Source organism: Nothoprocta perdicaria, unplaced genomic scaffold, assembly GCF_003342845.1.
Source record: "Nothoprocta perdicaria isolate Ctin4 unplaced genomic scaffold, notPer1 scaffold_27, whole genome shotgun sequence".
Lineage (NCBI taxonomy): Eukaryota > Metazoa > Chordata > Aves > Tinamiformes > Tinamidae > Nothoprocta > Nothoprocta perdicaria.
In genome coordinates this window covers 5,607,894-5,631,779 of record NW_020455499.1, presented here as the reverse complement: position 1 = coordinate 5,631,779, position 23,886 = coordinate 5,607,894, and the positions used below count along the sequence as shown (strand labels likewise).

General features: G+C 38.1%; 1 long non-coding RNA gene across 1 annotated transcript in view; it reads left to right on the top strand.

Moving 5' to 3' along the window:
• LOC112948609 overlaps positions 1-17,942 on the top strand; it is a 59,590-nt gene extending 41,648 nt beyond the window's left edge. The window contains exons 2-3 of the long non-coding RNA XR_003249659.1: positions 17,322-17,434; positions 17,858-17,942. This is a non-coding gene — a long non-coding RNA (uncharacterized LOC112948609). The remainder of the gene's footprint in view (positions 1-17,321; positions 17,435-17,857) is intronic.
• Positions 17,943-23,886: the final 5,944 nt, after the last annotated feature.

The window sequence follows — 23,886 nt, the reverse complement described above, 5'->3', positions numbered from 1 at the left end:
GTTAACACTGAAATTGTATCTGTATTAACACTTACGTAGTTGCATGTACAAGCAAGCAATGTATTTGCATCAATACAGGATATTGCCAAAACATCAAGCACTTGATTTTTCTTCTCTGCAAATCTGAGCTCTTTATTCCTCCCAAATCCTTCATGTGAATGCATGTCTACATGCATGAGTGTGCAAGGCTTCTATTTTGAGTGCCTATTGTCACGGGCAGAATCTTGCTGCATTGTGGCTATATAATCTGTGTCCTTGAAAATGCAGCCTGGCTTTGATTTCCCTGGATTTTATTCATGGGATGACTATAATTAGAGTGTGCACCAGGCTTTAAAGTAGTAGTCGGGAGTTTAGATCTGCTCAGAGCTTAACAATAAATTACCTCTGTGGCTGCCTGACCCACTTGCCACTCTGGCAGTGCAGTTTAGCCTTCATGCTTCAAAACTGTCTGAAAATGTCTTCTTTCTGCAAGGGATATAGGAGCTGCCTTTTTTCTTTCAGCTGATCAAGAGCAATTTGAAATAAATCTCTGTATGATAAGGCAATTGATAAGTTGATATGAATGGAAATCCCAGTAATGTTTCTAGAAGGCAATGGTAAAAGTGTGAATTTTAAAAGACTCAGAGCAATAGGTTACTGATCAAAATGGATAGAGGCAGCTAATCACAGTTAATGAAAACTTTTATCTCCCCCCATTAGCAACTATATAAAATATGTGCAAGTCTTCCTGAATTTTTTACTTTTATTGATCAGAAAAGATTTTACATAGTCAAGTTTTTCATGTTGTTCAGGTTCAGAAGGTGTCTTTCACTTTAATAGCAAATATTTCTTAAAAAAAAATCCTCCCAGAAAGCAAGCAAAAAAAAAAAAAAAAAGACATTAGGAGAGTGAGGTAGGGGGAGAATATTTGGAAAAGAAAAAGATGCCCTTAACTGTATTTTGAGTGTATTCACTGATACACTGTCTCTGATAATCACTAACAGAGATGGTAATGGAAGAACAAGAATCTTTGTAATGGGTTTGAACTGAATGCTATTCAGTTTGGATACAGCCTCCTCTGCGGGGTGTTCACGTTCTCCTTGCCTTGCTCGTGGTGGGAGCAGCTCCCTGATGCTTCTGGAATGTGTCGCTGTGATGGGGATGGATCTTAACTTCCCCCTTCTGTAATGCCTCTCTTCTACCTCAGTCATACAGCTCCCCTTTTTCTCTCTCTCTCTCTCTCTCTCTCYYYTTTTTTTTTCTTTTTTTTCTTCTCTTTGAGAGAGAGAGATTTTTTAGCTTTCACTCTCTGGTCATCTCCCTTTTGATTACTTTTCCTGAAATTTCCCCTCACCCTTCAAACCTATTAGGTATTTGCTCCTCTCCCTGGCTGCTTTTCTCATTGGTAGCCCATCACCTTGTTGCCTTATTTTCTTTCAGCATCTTGTTCATGTTGAGTAATGTGTTTTTTCTCTCCCCTCTTTCATGATACAGAGAAATATAAGAACACAGTGCATATTTTTTTATTTTATTATTCACATGAAAATGAAATCCTCAGCTCAATTGCCTCAATCCATCTCTAGTTTCTTCTTCGTTATTGAAGTGCACTGGCAAGTGATCCCATGAATACGATAGTCGCTCTCCAGAGACAGGCTACGGCACAAGCCAGTCCTCTTAATCTCTCGCTTGTATCAACCTTTTTTAAGAAAATTAATTCCACATGATTATGCTAATATTTTCTTAATGAATTAGAAAAGAAACCTGTGCTGAGCATTAATGAATCATTTTAACCAGGCCTGCTGTGAGATTTCAAGATCATTCTTTCTGTAAAATCTATGAATATTAATACGCACCCTGGTAATTGGTACAAAGTTAATTACTTCTGCCACAGCGTTAAAAAAAAAGAAACCCATGTAATATGCAATAATGGCTAGTTATTAAGATGAAAAAATTGAAGGTAAAATATCACTGATCCATACATATAAGGTGAGGCAAGACTTCATGGGAAACAATTTTGAGATATTTTAAGTTCGTATTATGTCTTTTAATTGCATTCAATCCACTTGAAATATTGCAGTAGGGACCTTTGTGTTTACTTCAATGGGTTTTACCTGAGATTTCAAATCAATAGGTGTGGGGTCTGCTTCTGTCTGGGGAGATAATGCATTTTCATGTGGCAGAAATTAGCTGTGGAAACTAGAAGTAACAAATTAGTCAATTATAAAATTTTAATAGACCTTTCTATATTATTAGTGAGCACTTGATGGGATAACCTTACTTACTGTTGTTCTGAAGCAGTGAGTGCTCAAAGCCCTCTAATGATGTTGGCAGTAAAGAATTTCCTATCTTAGTGAAAATAAAGATTTTTTTTTTTAAATTATAATTCCTAATTCTTTTTGTGCTCTGTATGTGACCATTTTGAAATAGTCTTCTCATGGTATAGAAACTCACTTTCCTAATAAGTGAGAAAGTTATTGGCCTAGCCAGACTCTTGTACCCCTGCCCAAATGTATAGGAAATTCAGTGGCAGAGTTAWGAAATCAAGCTCAGCTTGTTGGATACTAGTTACACTTTTTACTCAGGTGTTTCATATGGGTGTTTCTGCTGCTAATTTTCTTAGTTCCACCTCTTCCTCCTGCCACTCCMAGTTATTTATCAGGTATAATAATGAGTATTTTAAAGCACACCTTTATCTGAGATGTGAAGCAGTATGAAATACAAATAATGTTGAAAGTGGCACATTTTTTTCAGACCATAGTTCTTGAACATATTTCTTGACATAAACTCTCTACTTGGCCAAAAATCCTAATCCTTAAAGTGATATAACTCAACAACCACTTCCTTTTGCACTCAATTGCAGGAGTTAGCAACATATTTCTAGTGAAAGAGGACTGCTATGGAGCCATGTGTATATAGAGATTTTTATCTGTAAAATTGTTTTTCAGAATTATAAACCATTTATTTCCTAGTGCTTATTGTGTTGCTATCTAACTTAATGTTGGTGTCAACTTTCATTGGGAATTTATGCCTCGAGAATAAATTAAGACTTGTAACTATTAACTAGGCTGATTTGAATAAGTTGCTTACTTTTTATCTAAAGACTTATGTATTATCTACTTCCATTATGGCAAGATTTAGCAGCTTTAACTATGGCTTTCTTTTCAGTTGTGTAAAGTCTGTGGTTCACACTATACAGTCTGTAACTGAAAGAAATAATCCTGTATTAGTCTTGCTACAGAAAAATCAACATGCAAGTATATGAACAYTAATAAGGAAATAAAAGCCTTTTAGAAACTGTATTCAGCATTCTGAGCATAAGCTGGAATAATACTCTGGGCAATCTAATATGGACTGTCACGCAGTAATAAAATGGTGGCTTATGTGACTTAAAAATGGTACTAACTAAAGAGTTTTCCTGCTGTAATTTCCTGCTGCAAAAATTATGCAGGCAGGAAATTTTCTATTCCCTCATAAGAAAAAAAAAATAGATTTCGAAAATCTTAATTTTTGAACATCATGATTTCCCTCTACTTGTCTGCTATATTCTTATATTATCCTGGTTCTGAACTCCCTTCAAGGAAAAGCCAGGATCTTGCTGCCTCCAGTAGTCAATGAAAAGCAAGGCAGTGATGTGGAGAGCACAAAATTCTGCTTGTTTTGCTTTCCTAGCTTGAGTGACAGGGCATTGTTTTCCTTTGCAACATGATGCAAAGGCAGGCGGTGGCCAAAATCCAGTGGGAAACCTTAAATTCTCACCSCTTGTTTAAGAGAGAATTTCTTTACCAAGCCCTTTACCTTCTGAGAAGGAAGGGGCAGAAGGCCCAGACCCCCCCAGTTAGAAATGACTTGCTGGGTGTACTGCAGTGAACAGCATTTCTGCTATGTTCAGTCACACTCAGTTCCCAATTTTGTGGCTTGATTGGGAATATATAGCCCCTCTTTAATAACACGATTGATGGGTTACAGCTGACAGGTTGTCAGCCTGGATGYCCCCTGTCTTTTCCTCCTAGAGATGCTGAGCTCTGCAGGGATGTGGTTTCATAGCTTGGATTTTATGACAAAAGAGTTGACACAGTCCTATGAATTCACTCCTGGTGCCGTCTTCAGGGCTTTCAGCCTTTTGACCACAAAGTCAAAAYGAAAGGAATAAAGCAAATTTTTGTCTTTCTTGCTCAAATATTTTTTGTCTCAAAGAAAAAACAATTTTGAAAAGCGTGGTTTTTCTTTCTAAGCATTAATTGTTCCTTATTGAAGTTCTGACTTGATTTTCCTGGTGTGTAAATGTAACACCTTAAAAGCTGTGGAATATGAATTCCCTCTCTTTTGTTTCCTTGCCTTTCTTGTTCAACTATTTAAGCTATTTTCCAGTCAGCTGTGCATTCATCAAAGCTTCAATTAGAACTGATYATCAAATAAGTGAAATTTTCTACGCAGCAATTTTTATTCTGCCTTTATTCCTGATTCCTTACATGAAAATAAATGCACTTGATGTTACGTTTCTCTTTGGTAGTATAAGGAACAGAAGTATGTTTTGTCCATCAGTAGGTTTCTAAAAGATTAAATGTCCAGGATAGAAGGTTAAAGTGTGATCATTCCAACTTTGGCACATGTGATGCCAGGGAATGACTATTAGCTCACACAGCCTTGTTCCTTGATCTGAGATTATTGCTGCTGTTTAATATTTCAGAARGTGTAATTTTGCTAGTAATTTGTTTTTGTTATTAACTGCTTCTTTTTTAAAAAGCCTTGTCTTATTGCGGTCTAAATTTGCTTTAGCTTCCAATCATTATATTTTGCCATGCTCCTTCTTGACCTGAGAAAACTGCAAGGACTTTTTAACTCAACTCCTCTCTCTATCAACTAATGGAGTCTCATTTGAGAATCCCTCTTTAAGTTCCTCTAATGCTTCATTTTTTTTGGGAAAAAAATAACTTCAGATTTATTCATCATTTAACTTCCTATGGGACTGCCATATATAATCACACTTCTTGCTTGTGTATTTGTTGCTTGCATATCCCCGTGAGCCACTGGCTACGAAGRTGTTGGATAACTGCAGTAATCTAACTACCCTCATCTTGACTTTTTTCTTTCCTTCCCTGTATTTCTGCTCTAACTCTTTTGTCATTTCCCCAYACTCTTGATATTTGCACTGTGCAGTAATGTGATTTGGAATTTGGGTCACTGTGCTGTAATATCTGYACATTTTTATAGGAACTATTTTTTCATGATGCTAATATCTATTTTTCTCCTTTTAGTAGCTTTCCTAAACAAACAACCTTTACAAGATCAGTCTCTTGAATTTAACCAGTGACCTTGGCTATTTTTGACACAGTGGGAGTTGGGCAAATTTCCCTAACTTGAAAATTTGTGAGCTGATTTAAATGAGTTTGTACAGTAGAGGCTCTAGTGCAGCCCTGAGCCTGCCTTGTCCTCACCAGCAAACCAGGCAGTTTGGTTGATGGGCATGAACTAGGAGAACCAGATAGCACATGGATGAGGGAGCTGCTGCAGTGAGGATTGAGAGGGATGTAAATGGGAACGTGAGACTTTGTTGTGGGATTGTGGAACAGTGAGGAATTTAAACAAGTTAGCTAATTTTCATTATTTCTGCTACTATGCAATGATATCATAATGCATTATCATAAGATATTGTTCTATTAGGGAAATTTGTAGTTGCTCATTAAATATATTTTGCTTTCTTCATTGTCCTTATACAATTTGGAAAATCATTTGAGTAGCTGCTGCTTTTATGTGCTTCCCAAACTGCCTATAACCATGGGCAGAAATGCTTCCAGACATCAGTGGCTTTAAAAGTATTTAATTGACATTTTAGTTGTGTAAGTGTAAAAAAACCTGCCATTTATGCTCCTTCAGGTACACAGGACTCAGCAGTTCTGTTTTGGGTGAAACTAGATGTTTCTCAATACAATTCCTTTTGAAAGGGGGGGGGAAAATAGTCATCAGCTCAGATAAAAATGTGATGAAAGTGATCACAATGTCTCACATAGCTTGTAAGTGTTGTGGCTTTAAGCCTTAATGCTATTGGTGATACTTGGCGGCCAGAAGAGCATCCTAGAGCTCCTGGTGACCTATTTTAGGCAACAAGTCTTTCTAGGGATAGGAGATTTCTGCTGGGTTCTGTTAAAACGAATAAGGATAACAAGAGCAAAGTGGGACTAAAGGGTAAGGAACTTAATTGTAGCAGTTTGAGGTGTTTAAATCTCTGTGGGATCTAACCTATCTGAAAGGACATGATCACAAGAAGTCTGTCATAGGGGTCACTCCATCTACCATGGTGGATTGAAGTGGTAGAAAAAAGGATATGGGAAGCAAAGAGAAGGATATAGGAGGTTCTCTAAAAAGTTCTAAGTTCTGCCTGTGCAAAATGCTGTGTAAAACACCTGTCTAGCTTGGTTAGCCTCAGTAAAATAAAAGTGATCTTATCTAACTTTTTGTGGTCTTGGAAGTCCTGATGGAAGACTGATAAGCATGGTCTTGGAAGTCCTGATAATCATGGAGTTGTATAGCCTGATTTCCACTAGCATGCTGCTCTAGATCTTTAGGATGAAATAAGTTGTAAAGAGGAGATCAGAAAATAGGTATCGTACAACATAAAGCTGGGAGTGAAGAAACCAGTTTCTGGGCATCATTCATTCTGTCCTACTTGTGCAGATAGTTTCTGTGCTCTATTACCTAGTTTCTCTGCCTGTGAAATAACAAAATAATATTCCTTAGTGTCTCTTGTTACTGGTGGGTTGAGAGTGTTGTGTAAGAAGTAAGAGTTCAATTAAATTATTTTTCCTGATGATAATCTTGTGTTCCTGTAGTTGATTACTGCCTCAAAGAACAAGCTGAATTTTCTTTCAGTGGCTCTGTACTTTGTTTTGGTAGGTCTTTAATAATGACAAAATAGCAAGGAAAATATCTCTTTCAAGAGATCTGTTAGAGTCAAATTATTTATATTCAATATAGAAAGTAAAAAACAAACTAAAAAAGTAAAACCTGAAAGGACATGGTTTTTCTGTGGTCCTCAATTAGAATGAAATGATCACAGAAAAGTTGATTTGAGTATGGTAGTTATTATAAACAAAGAGTATTAGTGTTTATTATGTATAATTCAGGAAGTATCCTCTTCGATAGGCAGAAAAATAAAGACCTTTCCAAATCCAAAGATATTTCACTCTTTTGAAAAGTATTCTCTGTTTTTTGATCATCTTGGAAGAACAGAGAAGAAAGGGAAAAAAAAAAAAAAAAGGCAAATAAACAGTCTGTTTGTAAGGAACTAGAAGATCTTGACCTGCAAGAAGTCTCTTGTGGAAAAAAAAGAGTAGAGCTCCCAAAAAAGGGCACCAAACCCTGCAGAACCCCCTTGGAAACAGGAGTTTATCTGCTGGGAGAAGGTCTTTCAGACATGCTCAGCATCAACTCTTCTTACAGGAGGCTATAGAAACCTCATTTTAATACTCAGTAAGAGGGTAGAATGAAGCCAAAACTGAGGATATTTGAAAATACTAGCTAAGATGGAGGAAGGAGTATGAGTCCAGTAGACACAAGTCAAATAATATCTAAAGTTTCTAGCATGTACCAAGTTTAGAAACAGTTGTAGGCTTTTTACATTATTCTTTTAAGTTTGCTTGTTTGCAAACTTACAGTAAAAAAAAAAGTACTTCAAGGAGGGTGACTCARTTTTCTAAAGTGTTTCAAAACCTGGGTAAAACAAGGTGTTCATCTAAAGCAGATTAAGATTGTGTGGCTCTTTTTTTAATTCTCTTAGTCTTTGCCCTCATTAGAGTTAATGTTAAATATAGTCCTTTTGAGGAATCTTTCCTTCACTGAGAACTTTCTCAAGCAAAAGGTTACAGCTTTCCCAGGAGATTTTTGCTGACTCTCAGGTGTAGATAGCAGCTAGGTGTAGATAGTATTGCAATATGGGTACACTTATACTAAATGTTTGATCAGACTATTAGTATCCTTTATTTTCCCATTCCCCCCTCTTAATAGGGTCCTCAGCAGTTGGATCACATCCTTTGTAAGAACAAGAACCTGTTATTGTTATAGCTTGGTTAGGTGCTAGATTGCAATCTGTGCCACTTGACTTGCAGTTTGGTTTAGCACCCTCAATTAGGAGCTTCTGCTGTGTAATTACTGTGTTTGGCCCACATGGCTAATTGGTCAAGGGGAAGGACTGTGTGTGTGTCAGAAAAGCCTTGTGGTCTCCCTGCTGCCAGCACTGCAGGAATAGCACAGGTGGGAGCCAAAGGAACCAAACACCAGAGCGTGATGCTTAGGAGCCAATAGAGCTCTAATGACATGGGTTTTCTTGCCTTCAGAATACCCAGTAACGCTTGTTGATGCTGAAACAGACTATTTTCAGCTGCTTTAAATAAATTTCGGAGTAACCTTGAGGTTACAACATTGTGGTGTATGTGCAGGACTTCTGTGGGTTTTGCTGTTTTACCTGTTTAGGAGGATCTTGTCTTTGGAAGTAATGACCTTAACTTTCAATTCTCCAGTTAAGAATCATTTATGTAACTCCCAGTCCTATTGAACAGAAAAAGTCAATAATAATAGGTTTTAGGATTTATGCTGCATAGGCAGCAAATATATTTTTATGCTGTTTTTGAAGGGTTTTTACTACAGGGATTATATTAGAAAAGAATACTGAAAATGTATTTGCTTAGCCAGAACATTTGACAGAGGTTTGAAGTGCAGAACTGAATGTATTTTCCTGGTGAAGCAGGACTACTAGTGATGATGATGATAATCAAATCTGAAATGCAAAAAGTAAGTGTTGTCGGATGCTTAATTCATATTGCATAGCAATGGTTACAAGATGAGTTCCTTTGGGATGTTTTATAGTGCAGGACAATATGTAAGAGCTTATAGCTTTTCTTTTCAGCTGCTCTTTCTGCTTATAAATTCTACACAGGCTACATAACCACAAGAGAATATCTTCATTAAAATGAACTTCTAGATAAACAAGGCTTCCAGTTACAGTCACAAGAACACATGCTGTTAAACACTTTGGGCGGGCTGAGGGATAAAATCTTTGCAGATGGCTTTCAATGTATTCTATGTAATTTTGTTTCCCATTAAGGTCAGAAAAATATGAAAGCATCAAACTGGACTGTGTGACATCATGCTCATAAACAGTACTTTTTCAAATCCAGGTCACAGACCTGGATTCCGCTTTTCAAATCACTTTCTGAGGTGCTCTGTGTTGGGGCCCCATGGCTGATAATTGGGGTTTGTATCTGCATTGGTCCATGTTTTGCCTAAACAAATCATGTGGATGGTTGTGGTGAAAGGATGAGWTGGGGAAAGTGCCTTTTCTGTGAGCACTACTTGGACTGTGAAGAACCGAGTCCAAGCTGGGTCAAGCAAGCTTGACTCAGCATTRCAGCTGCTTATGTGGGTCTCAGGTCTGAGGCTTAATTTGTGTCTCCCATGAGGATGGGCTCTGAGGGAAGTCCTGTATCCTTCCCCTTCTACATAACCCATTTTTTGAACTTTTAGATAATTTTTTTATAGATTAGTTTTCTTAAAAGAACATTTTTGTTAGAGAAGAAATCTCTGCTGCCTATAGATAGGTACCTGTAGGTACCTATCTGCCTATAGGTACCTATAGCTGCCAATAGATAGGTACCCATACCACCATACAGCATGACAAACTCTTCCGTGACCGAAGGACTGCAGATACTTTTGCTTTCTTCAAACTCCAAATTTTAGATCCTTATTTTTAGATGAGAATCACCTTTTAAATTTAAATATATATATATATTTCTTCATATCTTAATCATTTGAACCCCAGCGTTTCAAAAGGGAAATGAAACCACTCTGACCTTGAGCTTTACCTATGAAAATGTTCAAGCTGATCATTTGTTTTAAATTTTACAATATAACATTAAGATGTCGTTTCATCTGTTCAAAAACTGTAATTTCATCTGTTTCACCTCCTAACAGATTTCACGTATAACCTGCACTCTGAGCCTACTATTAACATTCAGTTAGAGTATATCTTGTAAGAGTCTACTAGTTTTCTGAAACAAATTCAATCTTGAGGCGGTAACATGGAGATATGAAGAATTCACCATTTCTCATGACTGTCACTTTCAATTACTGTATTTCATTTTTTTTCTGGATTATGATGGTTAACTCCCTTATCCTCTGTTTTTTTTAATGCTATTAATCTTGGCCAAACTGGAGTTTTACCATTCTACCTTTTGACTTCTGCTGTATACATGTCATATTTTAGACTTATTTTCCCCTTATTTTTTTAAATATTTTTGCTGGCTGTTTGAAAAACACTCTGCTGAACCAGAATGAACTTCTGCTAAAAGCTGTTCATGACTATAGAATCATATCTTTCAAATAAAACTTCTTAAAAGGAATCCCATTTCCCCCGCAACATATTTACTTGCAATTGTCCTGAGCTTTGGAAAACTAGCCCTTTTCAAGCGTCAAAGCTGTACAGTATTCCCTGAGACTTTGGCTTCCTCTGTTTACTCATATTAGGCATAATATTTTATGGTCATTTGTCCCAAAGTGACTTCAGTGCAATGATTAAGCATACTGATTTACTGCAGGGAGGCTATGCAGAGAGTTGACTAATACTAGATTGCTCTGTTTTATTGTTAGAGGGCTCTCGTATATAACTTTTAGTAACTTGTATAACTACAAGGCACGTGAAGCTTGCTAGGCATCTCCCAAACTGAAGTCTCCTATGAGAGCAGACAGTGGCTTTCACAGGTTATAGATAGATGCCTAAGGAGCTGCTCATCCCTCCAGCCCGATTTGCTCTGTCGGTATCTCTTTCAGGAGGCTGCTGCTCGCCACGCTGATACATATTCATTCAAGACACTCTACTCCTCGGTAATCAATAACCATAAAACAAGTAATGATGTCTTTAATATACACTTCCACCTCTATCACCCATTCTGCCCTTRAGCAAGTYATAAAACAGGWTTTTTAACATTTTGGTGATGCTGTGAGTCATCCCATCTGGTTTCCTTAGTGCTAATTATATGAAATTTCTTCTCACCAGTAAGTATCCAAACACTCTCTCTTTTTCTCTCTTTTCTTTTCTTTTGCAGATTCCTGTTGCTGGTATAGCGATAAGTTATTTTTTTTTCTTTTCTTCCTACTTCAGCTAAACACATTCATGATATTCTSGACTTCCCTGTGCTTCGTTTGTCTCCTTATTACCTTCATTTAATACTGTTAGGTTAAACTCTCCCTTGTTGCTTCAGCTAGTCTACAGCATAGATTAACCCATTTTCTTGTTGATAAAGGATCACTTGTCTGCCTCTTGATCTGAAAATTTGACTGATATTCTACAGCAGGACATCCAGCTTTTAACTTCAGAAACTGTGAAACTTCACATGAGGACGGTGGGCCAGTACTCCTTTGTTTCTTGCTCAGAAAAGATCTTTAAGATGACAATTTCTAATCTGTTCCCCTGCCAATTCTTCTATTATCTGAAGACCCCTGAATTCTTCTGTGRCCTCCTATATGGGAGGGAGTTGCAGGGCCTCCCCTGCACACCACTGTGTGTGCAGACCACTTTGTTTCCCCWTCTCTCTCATTTCCAACTCGTACGTGACTTGCCTCTGTTATTTCTGGTTCCTGCACCTTCAAGGTCCATGGATTCACTACATCTGCCAGCTGGCACTTTCTGAATGCCTGAATCACTTCTGCTCTGCAGCAAATAGGCAGGAAATTACCATTTTTTGACCGTGTCCAGTATGGACAGAGTTGCACCCCTTGCACAGTACTGCAGGTCCTCTGGCAGCAGGACAGAACCCAGGCATTTATTCCTCTGAGGATAAGGTAATCTGCCCTTAAGTGCTGTTCAAGTTCATTCAAACAATAAATATCTTAGGCAAGTACAAATATTAGYCTGTATTGTGCATACACACAATAATGTAAAACTAATCTTTATTTTCCCTATGAGTTCACTTTACCACAGGTCAGGAAGCCTCATCTCTCTTTATAGTTGTAATTTTAGTTACTGACTTTATTAAAGATGAACAGAATTTTGATRGCACAAGTTGTTTTCATACATAAGCAATGAAGAGAGCATCAGAAATGCAATATAAAGAACACCGTGCCTTTAAGGGAATATAAATTATGGGTGACAGCACATAAATAGCTCTACACTATAAATGTTGAATTTAGTTACAATATAATGATCATACTCTCTGCAGACATGAGCTTACTGATCCTGTTGAATTCAGCTGGACTTTCACAGGAATATGTCAAATGCTGGTCTTGTGTTGGAACCTTTTGGAAGGATTTAGGAGAAGTTATGATGACCAATTTATGGACTGTGGTTACGTGTAGCCTTCAAGAGAGACTTGRTTAAAGAGAAGATGTATATTCCATTGCAAATTGAAAATGTGCTTCATGAGCCATATCCTTAGACCTTTATTTTTGAGAGGTCCTAATATAGAAGCAGTCTTGTTCAAAGGCCAGGGCAGACATGACATGACTCTGGCTGAATTGTGTGGCCGGTGCTCACAACCACCTCACGTGGCTCTGCAGCATGTCTTTTATCAGAGAGGTGGGCTGAAATACCCCCATCCATGTCCTGATGAATCTTCTCATGCTCAAGGATGATGTCTAGTCATTTCCAGTGCAGCCTCAAGATTTATTCTGTTGTATGCTGAGATTAGCCCTTGGATTTTTCATCCTTTGCTTGGAGGCTTGCAGAAAATAGTGTATGCTTGTGTGTGTGGTTYTATTTTTTTTTAAAAAAGGCAAAGATCTGGCTCTTGGTTCTCTATTGGGTGTCAAGCCAACAGGGAAAAGATGACAAAAACTTGTCCTATATACTTAAAACACCAGGTTGTTTAGCTTTGTGCAAGCCATATATTTAATAAAAGAAGGCAGGAAACTGAATTTTGATATCAAATTTCTCATTGGTGAGAAATGTCTTTATATATCAAGACTTCTTTTTTTATTGCAAAAGCAAACTTAAATGCAGTTTTATCTTTGGATGTTCTGCAGAGCTTTTTCTCCACTTTTTCTTTTGAARCAGCATTTATTTTATTTTGGTTTATAATGAAATAGGATGTTATTTTAAAATACAAAAGCAATGAAACGTTTTTTCATCTTGGCGAGCCTTTAAAGMGATATCTGCTATTTGTGCCAATTTGCCTGAAAACAACCAAAGCACAAAAACAACCAATCAAACAAAGAAAACCCAGAAAGAAGCAAAAACCCAAACCTGAAACAGCTAATGATGCTAAAAAGAAAGTTCAAATATTAAGGGGAATATCTTCCAATAGGTGTAAGAGGAATTTTGCTCACACGATCTGTCTCATTAAGATTGTTGAAGTGGAACTTCTCTTAAAAGGAGGGTTATTCAAGTGTATAATTGTTTRCAGGGGCAAACTCTTAGTCTATAGCATAGTGTCTTTTGTTAATGTACTGTAAAAATGCCTAATGATATAAACATACAATAATTTTGTAATTAGGATTACATCAGGCATAATATTTTTTCATTAGAAAGGACATTGACTGGTTAGAATAATGATTTCAAAGTGTGTGTTCCTGTGTTCTCTCAAGCTAGCTAATGGATGTCTGCAAGCCTCACACACAAAGGGAATCAAATCCTCAGCCCTGTACACTATTTAGGAAACTGTGACATCAATTTGTCACAGTAATTAACATTTAAAAGCATTTCACCTCTGATTGATCAGTCTGTTACTCATTTAAATCAAAACCACTGATCAGCAGACAGATTAGCAGATGATTCAATTCACCTTAAATGTTTAAGCATCTGATAAAAATTGGCAGTGAATCACACTAGTAAATGAATATGAGCAATTTATAGCTGTGAACTTTATTAATTATACAAGGGGGGAAAAAACCCTTACCTGTTCATAAGCCATCAACAAAGAGGARGAACAGTGACATATCTTTAAAAAATAAGGTATGTGATGTGTATATTCTGTATGTATCTCCTATATGGATTAACATTATTGAGACTATGTCCCTCTGTCCTTCTTACTGTTGACTTGGCCTAAGAGCTGCCTGCTCTCCAGCTCAAACCTCCTCAGAAGCATCACCAAAATAGAAGGGATTGAAGGTAGGAGGAGGAGGTTGGTGGGAGAGGGCAGCTGTTTGGGGAGATTGTGTGGAGCTTGCTGCCCTGTTGAGCTGAAGTTAAGCCAAGGAAGAGAAACCTCGGGGTGGAGACAGTGTCTGCTCTTCTATATTCAGCTGGAGCTGCCCCAAACACAAGGATCCCATCCTTGGCCTGTAAGTTTGAAAGCTCCTGTTAAGAGAGTTAACTGTAAAGCTCCCAATGAAATAATTATAGCAGCATTATAATTCTATATGGGATTATTATTTTCTCTAAAATATGTTGAAACAAGTATATTTAGAGGTAGTTTTCAACAGAAGTGTTTTCACGTAGGACCATAGTGTTGCGGAAGTGTCACTGAAGGGTAGAATAAAGAATTGAGAAGCTGAGCAGGACATTAGCAAGGCAGCAAAGAATGGGTAGTGGAAGATCCTCCATTTCRGTTGTTAGTTCTAAATATGAAATTATGATTTTTGTAACTGTCAAACTATTTAGCAGTCTTATCACTACTGCTTAATTGGTTCCAGGATTTTATGAATATAACTGAGGTCAAGTCAAAACCACCTGTGTATTTGTGATGAAATCCCAGTTGGAAAACTAGCTTWCCCAACTTAGAAAATTAATATTTTTTTTCCACAGAACAGCACAATGGTATATAACAGCAGGTGCCTGCCTCACGGTCAGTTTTATTTCAGTAGTTGGTGTTACCCTTCACATTTCTTTACCTCGGATAAAGCAGCTCTATAAAAGTGACAAGAGGAAGAGTATCTATCCGTGGTAGAACCAGTACTTTAGACTTGGAAGTAGAAACTTTTGTGAGAAGGTTCTATTAGGAGCAGGAACAAGGTGCTGACCTGACTGTAGCAATATGTCCCTTCATTCCCTTCCAACTGCAAGACTGCAGCGTTGCGTACAAAGACCTACTGCTGTGCAAAGAATGCACAAAGCCCCAGCTTGGTTTGTACTCTGGGAAAAAGTAATAGTTCTTGCTTCAGTTAATTTAAAAAATGYGTACTAGCAGCATAATATTAATTGCAAAAACGGTATGCCTGTATGTTAATATGTTCCACTGTGTCAGGGCCAGCTGACCTTGAGGAGCTGCTATAAAGTTGTAACTGCTTGCTAATGCAAGTAAAGATAAATGTCTCGTGAGCAATGCCCATGAGGTCTTATTTTCCATCGCAGTCCAGTAAGAAGATGGTTACATTAACCCAAGAGTGTCTGAGGTCAGTGTACAGTTCATCCATCTGTCCAGGCACATGCGTTGTACATAAAAATCTATGGTTGTAAAAGGTTTGACTTGTGTTTTTCTGTCATCTATTTTCCTTTGTAAATTTGAGGACAGGCCTAGATTATCTAGGGAACAAAATAATTATATGTGGCTTTAGCATGCTGAAAGTCTTRTATTTTGTTACCTGTTTTATGAGCTGTAAGGTGAGCCAGGAGGATACAAAACATGAATCCATTTGAGAAATCAACAACTTTATCAATACTTACAGTTATTGTCTCCAGACTGAAATACCTCCTGTCCATGGATTGTACTGAAAAAAAAAGAGGTATTTAAACTGGAGAGGCACCTTTGTGGTTGCATTCTCTTTTAAGATTTTTTGTTGTGCTGGTTTGCTTTTGTAATTAGGTGGGAGGCAAAGTAATTTTATCACTGATCTTCTGCTAGGAGAATTATCTAGCAATTGTATATACTGCAGAGAGGGCCCCATTCCCACAGTGGCACCTGCCTTACTGAGTAAAGAAGGGCCGTAAGGGAGGGTTTCCAAGGCATTTTGTGACATCTGTTTGCTCCAGGTTTCCCTCTGCCACTCTGTGTTCCTGAAATCCCGGTTGCTGTTTGACCTGACCAGTCAACTTGTCAATGGCATCGTGGCTTCACAGGGAAACTGCAACACTGAACATATCTTCATGGCCAAACTCGCAAGAAAAGTCTCACTATGGCACTTTCTATCTTTTTCTTTCCAAGTCATTTTGAAGCTCTTGTTTTATTAGACCTTTTGACCCTTCAAAGTGCTTATGGGTTTACATAGTAGCAAAGGCAAATTTATTTCAGCTGAAAAATTAGTAACATCCTTCTTAAATGTCAGTTTAATTGGGAGATATGTAACCCMCAGCTGGACCTAACCTTGCTTTTCATTAGAGTGTCTAAATACACTCACTGGAGTGTGCTTTGACCAAGAGTTATATTTCATATTTAGTTACTTTTATGTTTGGAACAACAAGTGAATGTTAAAGGATTTTGGGGGGATGTTATAAGGAATGTTGGCTGAAAACTTACTGTTTTCAATGTCCTTAAATTATTAACAAAATTGCATGTTTTATCTCTGTGCCTGGCAATGTCATCTCCAGCAGCGAGGTCAAAGGCTTGGCCTACTTGGCTGAGACAAGGCCCCAGCACTCACGGGCACTCAATCAAGAAATGCCACATAATTCTTACCARTAAGTGTAAGTTTTAGTAGAACTCCCTCTCAAAACTTATTTACAGAACAGAGAGAAAGCATGACTTGAAGCAGGTATGTAATTTTAAGAGAACAGTTACCTATKTAGATAGCAAGCAGAAGCGACTGTTCTGAATATATAATTATGAATTAGTGGCTCAGCTTGATGCAGATATGCAGGAATGGTTATGAGTGAACAAATAGCTTCCAAATTGAAAGGAACTAAAGAGCTGCTGACTGCAGCCTCACTTGTCATTTTTCCCCTTCCCATCATCTTTCTGAGCAACTTACTTTGCAATAACTTCAAGCAAGATGTGTCTCTCTGTGTGTTTGAACACTGCCTCACCTATCTGGGCCTTGGTAGGGAGCCTTATGAGCTGCCATAGTAAAAAATAATAATTGGATTCTGTTTGTTTCCATTCTGACTGCTTAAAAATGAATAATAATGAAGATTCATCTTCCCTGATAGATGCTGGGTTTGTTTTCCTGAAAGGTGCAGAGTTTGCTTTTGTTCTGCTGGCAGAGCTCAGAACACTTTGAATGGGCTGGTGTTAGTGTGGGCTTAAAATAACTGTCATCTTTGCCTCATGCTGCTGTTCTTGCTCATTTTTTTTCCCTGGTGTTAGGCAGTGGTGGCTCAGCCATCCATTTCTTTCCTCACATTGTGGCTGAAGTCTTAACAATATGTTTCTCTTGACATCAGTTGTTTATGGAGGGGAAAAAGAAGAAAAATAAGAGTTCTCCATTAGCTATTAAGTCTTGGAAGAGCATTGCCTTAACACCTTTCCAAATGTCTGTGCCCTCAGGAGCTCAATCCAGTCCCTGTTCCTAACTGTGCTTTTCGTGCTGACCTCTCAGGAAATGGACCCTGAGTACCTGGGCCCAGCGAATTCAGCACCACCAGGGAGACTGTGTCAGGGTAAGCACTGTGTGTGCGATGCTGTGAGGGGACCACAGCCTGTCTGCTCCCTCTCTTTGCCAGATACCATGGTCTGGTATTTAGAAAAAGCAGCTCCGCATGTAATTCCATGCAGTAACTTCTGAAATTCCCAAAATCAGGTAGGCAGTGGTAGAATTCTTTACTTGTAAGGACGCTAAAACAGACTCTGGTGATTTTTTTTTTCTTTTTTTTTTCCCTCTCTCTTGGTCAGGTTAAACTCCATTTACCAATGTGTACATTCCTGCTGTGACTCTCTGCGCTCATATTCTTGTTCATGACTTTGGCAGTAAGAATAAAAATCGACTGCCAGAGTTGGTGGATTTTTATGCACTCATGATACTGAGTCAGGGAGGATGATCTGGAAAACCTACTGAAATAACCTCGCATGTGCTTGCTTCCCAGATGTTCAGAAGGCCCCATACAAGAACTACTCAAGCTTCTCTGTCCTGAACTGAAGCATCTTTAGGAGATGTGAGACTGTGAAATTGTGGATGACCAGAACTGCACAATGGTCTCTCAAGAATGCCTGAAGCTCAAGTACAGAACTGCAGAAATACTGGCTAGCCTATTTCTTAAACCTCTCTCTYTTCCCAGAGGAGTGGAAGGTGACTTTATAGAAAGACCATAGAAAGGTCTATAAAAATTTGTGAGGCATGGCTTTATAACGAGGAGAACAAAAATAAAAATAACTCATAGGTCCAGAACCAGTAATGGGAAGTAATTTTTTTCTTATGAAATGTGTAATTAAATGGTTGAACTTTCTATCACAAGGTGCTCTGAAGGTCAAAAATATATTTAAGATATGTGTATAAATTAATGAGGAATAAGTCCATTACTGGTCACTTAAAATTATGAGAATTATGTGCATTTCTAATTCAGAAGATCTTTTCACTAACTTCTGGCAGATGGTGTGAGGAGATGCTCGCTTTATCCATGCTCTGTTGCCTATATTCTTAAGCAGCTTCTCTGCTATGTCTCGAAGCATGAGCCCAGGCTGTGTGTGCCTTTGTTGTCAGTTTTTTTAAGAATTATGCCAGTTTTTAGTCCAACATGGATTGGTACAGCCTGCCATTAAAGTCTTAACTTGCACCAACCTTCATCTGGCAAGCCATTACATTTAAAACCGAAGATGAGGTGTCTTAGGGTGATTCTTCTTAGGGAACGTGGGACCATGCAGTGTTGTGCGTTGCACTATTCCAGGCAAAAGTGATTTAGTGCTCTTCGAGCAGCGTCTGGAAGTGTTTGTCTGCAATGTGAGTTGCTGCTATAGCCATCCTTGCACTCCCCTATTCCACCTACCTCCCATTGCAGTCTCTGATCATTCTGATCTTAAATGTCTTTTACCAGCCCTGATCCCACCAGTGCACTTGTGGGAAAGTGCAAAGTGTTTGGTGTGTTTGATATTAAACTGTGCTTTATTTTATGCTTTGCAATGGCTAAAAATAATAAGGCATTTTTAAAGCAAGTTTTATCTTGTGTTTTAATCTTTATAATTGATTCATACCCAAGAAAGGATCATAAACGCATATATTCTTCTCTAGACAAGTAAAAAGGCAAGGCACACAGGGCAATGTGGGCATGAAAATTATAACATTTGAATAGAAGTCTGTTACTGGCAGGTTAACTATGGCACTTAAAGTATTTCTAGCTCTTCTGGAATGTGTCAGCTCAACCTGGTGGGCATGGCACCAAAAAGCCAATAACAAGGGAAGAAGGGAGGGCATCTGCAACATGCGTGAACTGTTTTTCAAAGGAAAACTTGGACTTCCTAGGAACTAATGGGAATCCCTGCAGTTATCTGCTATATTGTGGGAATTGGAGACATCCCTAAGGGAGTGTGGGCTGTGGGATAACGTGTTCTGAAAGGCAGCTGGTGTTTACTGTTTGTTACAGAGGTGTTGAAGGAACATTTAGAGGGAAGTAGCAATGGCAAAAKTCAATGAAAACAGAGGTACTTATTTTGAGAGATTGAGAATTATGGACATGAAGTGAAGCTTTTATTGGCGGGCAGCTCTGCTAAGGGGTTTTGCAGAATGAGACACTTTGATTCTTACTGCCACGTATCATCTTCAGGGACTTTAGTGCTCTCCTTGTGCAGGATAAAAAGTCCTAGGGAAATATATCAGCAGTGTTTGGCAAATTGTTTCTCAGTGATTATTATGCAGTGATATTTTTTGAGAGAGGAAATCTTAATTAAACTTCATGTGTATTCACCTTCATAGTCCATCCCTGACTTAATGCATTAATTGCTTAGAGTTTGGATTTGCCTCTTAATGCAGTAACTGCAATTCAAAAATGTCTTTTGAAATTCGGCACATTGTGTGTATGCTGCCTCAGACTCTAGAATAAAGAAATAAAATTACCTCCATTTTAATTTCAGCAGCTAATATATGCTTTCAATCCATCTTCATCCCAATATTTAAAGCATTTTGTTTTTAATAAACTTGCAGGTGAAGGAGAAATCATTTTCTTCCTGCGATTAATAGGAAAATGGGTTTCTGTGCTTCTTAATGTATAGCGTATATACAAATAAAAATGAATTGTCAACTTGGAAACAGCTTTATTGATGCTTTAAAATGGAGTGAGAATGGCAAAGTTCCTTAAATTGAACATGGAGAAGCAGTGATGCGCTATTAGTTTTAATAAGTCATTTCTTTGTCAGTGACCTCATAATTACTGTAAATTGTATATGTAACAATGATCCCTGAGTGTTACTCATTAAAGCAGTTAATCAATGATGTGATAAGCTAAAAGCCTAAGGTGATAAGGAAGGTGGTTAATTTTGGTAGTGAGTGATTTCCCAAGAAGTGCAGCATCATAATTTACATGCTCTGCAGCAGCTAGAATAGCAATGGTTTTGCAAGTGCTGTCTGCATCCAGTGACTTTCACTCATGGAAGAGTACAGATATGGACAGTAAAATGGCCCTTTCAAAATGGTATTTTGGATTATTTTGGGGAAAAAAAATGTTTTAGGTATTGAGGGTTTTGTAATAAAGCAACCATGATGAAAAGTGCAGTGAAATGATAATCTTATAACACCCCACTGGATTCAACAGGTGGTCAGAGACACTTAATGTCTGTCCAATGGGTAGTTAAATTTCTTGACATAGTTAAATTGTCAGCTGGGTAAGGCTTGAATATGCACAGATGTAAACTCAAGAAAAGGGATTTGATTTATTCAAGGGCATCTGTCTACTTTCAAATCTTTGCCCCTGGACTTGCAGTAGTTATTTAGGATGCATGTGCCCCAGATAGGACTATCTCCTGTATTTCTGAACCACTTCAGATTGTGAATTAAGTCCCATGTGCAGTATTCTTTCCTCATTATTTTTTGTTGTTCATACTCTGTGACTGTAGTAAAACACAATTACTGTTACTGACTGGCAGGACTCTGTTAACCYGGTCTCTCCAGTACTCAAATAATCAGGAAAAGGGGTTCAGTCTGGTTCACTGTTGTGCTGAGCCACGGCTCTTGCTGTCTGTGCCAAATGATTGCAAATGTAGCGTAAGGGGATTAGGTGGCTAGAGCCTTTTGAAGTAACCATGTAAATATTTGGATAAATCTTGAGGGAATCAAGATATATACTACAATAGCAAGCAGAGGATGTGAAAGAACAGGTCTGGGGTGTCAACATCTGTAGCCCAAGTTCTGTGGCTRGGCAACCACTTTCTGCCTGCTCCTACAGTACAGACCTCTCAGGCTTTGCTCTAYCAGAAACGAGATGCCCTAGAAGAAAAGGGCCCCAAAGATTGCACAGCTAACCAGCCTAACTTGTCAGCAGAGAAAAGTAAGTTTTGGAGTGTCTTAGCTCTTCCCTCAGTCCCTGCTTTAGGGTTCTGGGTTAGATGTGCCAAGAGGCAGTCCTGGCTTGGGAGCAGGCTCTGCTCTGGAYTTATGCCTGGGAATAGATGATTATCCTAGGCTTATGGTGACCCAGAGCAGCAATTACTCCCTCTTAGGGAGGAAATTAGACCCTGGACACAGGAAAGAACCCAAGTGATGCACCTCTACTGTAATTACAGTCAGGGACGGTTTGCTCTCATCCCTCTGTCCTCTTCAAGACCCCTTGGTCACTGCTATCCGAGATGGTATAGAAAGAATCAGAAGATTAAAGAAGATTAATGCCTATCAGCTCTTCTATAGATGCTTCCTTAAAGACATCTCTTAGTTCCTAGCCCTGTCTAGGCTTTTTAATTTAGCAGTCTAACTGGACGTAATTAAATTTAGTTTCACATATAGAGGTCCCTAGCTCCTGTCTGAACTTTGTCTAAAGATTTATCGTCATAATAAGATTATACTAATAATTGCATTCGATTTGCTTTAGCTCAAAATGTTTTTACTAATCAGAACACTGTTTGCCAACTTGGTAAATTACCTTCTACTTGTATTAAATGGAAAAATTATGTAAACTGAAAGCAGAGTGTAATAACTGTAAAGAACAATCATTTCAATGGCTTGCACAGAGATGGCCAATTATTTAATAACCTCTTCTTATGGAGAAGGACTGTTCAGCTAGGGATCTGACTTAAACTGCCTAAACTGCTTCAGATCTAAACTGCCTGAATTCTTAGTCTTCTTTAAGTTAAACATAGGAAATGAATGAATTAAGATCAATCAAGGATAATGTGTAAAAGTATTGTGTACAACAATACTTTAAAACAGAAACCATTGAGACTTGATGCTTAATTAGACCTTAGACATCRATTCATAACTTGTTTAATAGAGGAGACAGGTAAAAGCTGGCATTTAAAATATTTTTTTTCCTGAAGAAAAATAGCCTTTTCATCAGCATGTAGAGGTTGTCAGAATTTTGATTGCAAAGGGATTGTGTGTTTGCTTGATGAAAACGCCAAAGTCTCTCTCGCTCTACAGAACAAGATGGATCAAGAATAATATTTTCAAATGTGCCCAAGTGACTGAAAGAACTGAACTGAGTTTCTGATGCTAATATAGGTATTTTAGATGTTTCCAGAGACRGTGGCTGCGAGGGTGCCTAAGTAATTTTTCTTCTCAAACATTTGCAGGCTTATTTTTATACTAAAAATGTCAGGAAAAATTTCTTTTCAGATCAGGTATTTAACTTCATCTTAYATTCATTGCATGTCACAACTTAAATTTTTAAATAATAAGCATTAAGATAAATGGATTTCACTTTTTCTGTAGTTGAATTGAAATGCTAATTTAGGCCAAGGATGTGATGTACCTGACAAGGCCAGATACATGAGTAAGCTGCCAATATCCTACATAGTATCTGTTCCGCCTGATCCCTGGGTGATCAGATGCTGTGTTCTCCCTTGGCCAGGAGCTTGTCCAGACTGACTTCTAGTCCCTCTGGGGATGTGGTTGCATCCTCCCTATCTGAGTATGACTTTCAGCAAGGGTTTACAGTGATGAAAAAGTTCAATTAAACTTCATGTGCTTGTTTCAAAAGTTCCCGAAGATAACCTTGTATCAGAAATTCTCCAGGCAGTCACGCTTTATATAATGATGGAAGAAAAATAATGATTGCTCATTCCTTTTTTTTTYYTTTTTTTTTTCCCCTCTTAGGACTGGAAACAAACAGAAACAATAATCCACTATTGTCATTTCTCCTTTTTTTCTTGATGTGTTAATTTTGTGCGAAGAATGGTATTGACAGTTAGACAGAAACAACAAATGTGTGTGCACAAAAAAAAAATGATCCCCCAACACTTAACTACTTTAACAGGATCTCARTTAGCATTGCCTTCAAGAAATTTCTTGGAAAACTATTTTAGACCCAGCGGGTRGCTTCAGCTGCTTGCTCCAGACTCGTTGTTACTGCAAAAATCATGAAGTAATTTGTGTGGAAATTCCAGTGGTTGATCTGTAAGGACTTGCTTAAAGCAATAATGGATCTAGAAATAAGATGGGTAGGAGGGAGTCTTTCAAGGGCCTTATGAGAGATGACTGCTTATATCTGTGCTATGGCAGGAAATGACCATATGTGAAGGATTTGGCTTTAGGTTTCAGAAGCACAAAATCCATCTTAGTGCAGTGGCYTCTCCTTTTAGATCTTCCCATGGGTACTGGGAGTAGGATGGAAGATGACAGCACCAGATCAATCCACTGCATGTAGGATAATGTCTATTACAGATTTCACCAGGTTGTATTCTCTGTTAAGAAAAGCAAAACCATGGAAGACGCCTGCCAGATTTAGTATCCTTTTATTACCTTGGGGAGAAAAAAAAATGTATATGTTGGACAGAAAAATGTGTTTGAAGCTGATGGTGTATTTCAAGTTTCCARGGACCAAACTTGAATGCCCTGGTGCCTGCTGAGATGCTGCCTGTGGTATTTGATATTCAGAGATGGAACAGGGTGGATTAGGATCAGGTACAGAGTCACTGAGTCTCTTAATAATGATGTATCAGAGCAGGATCTGGTGAGAGGAGTAGCAGAGGCACAAAA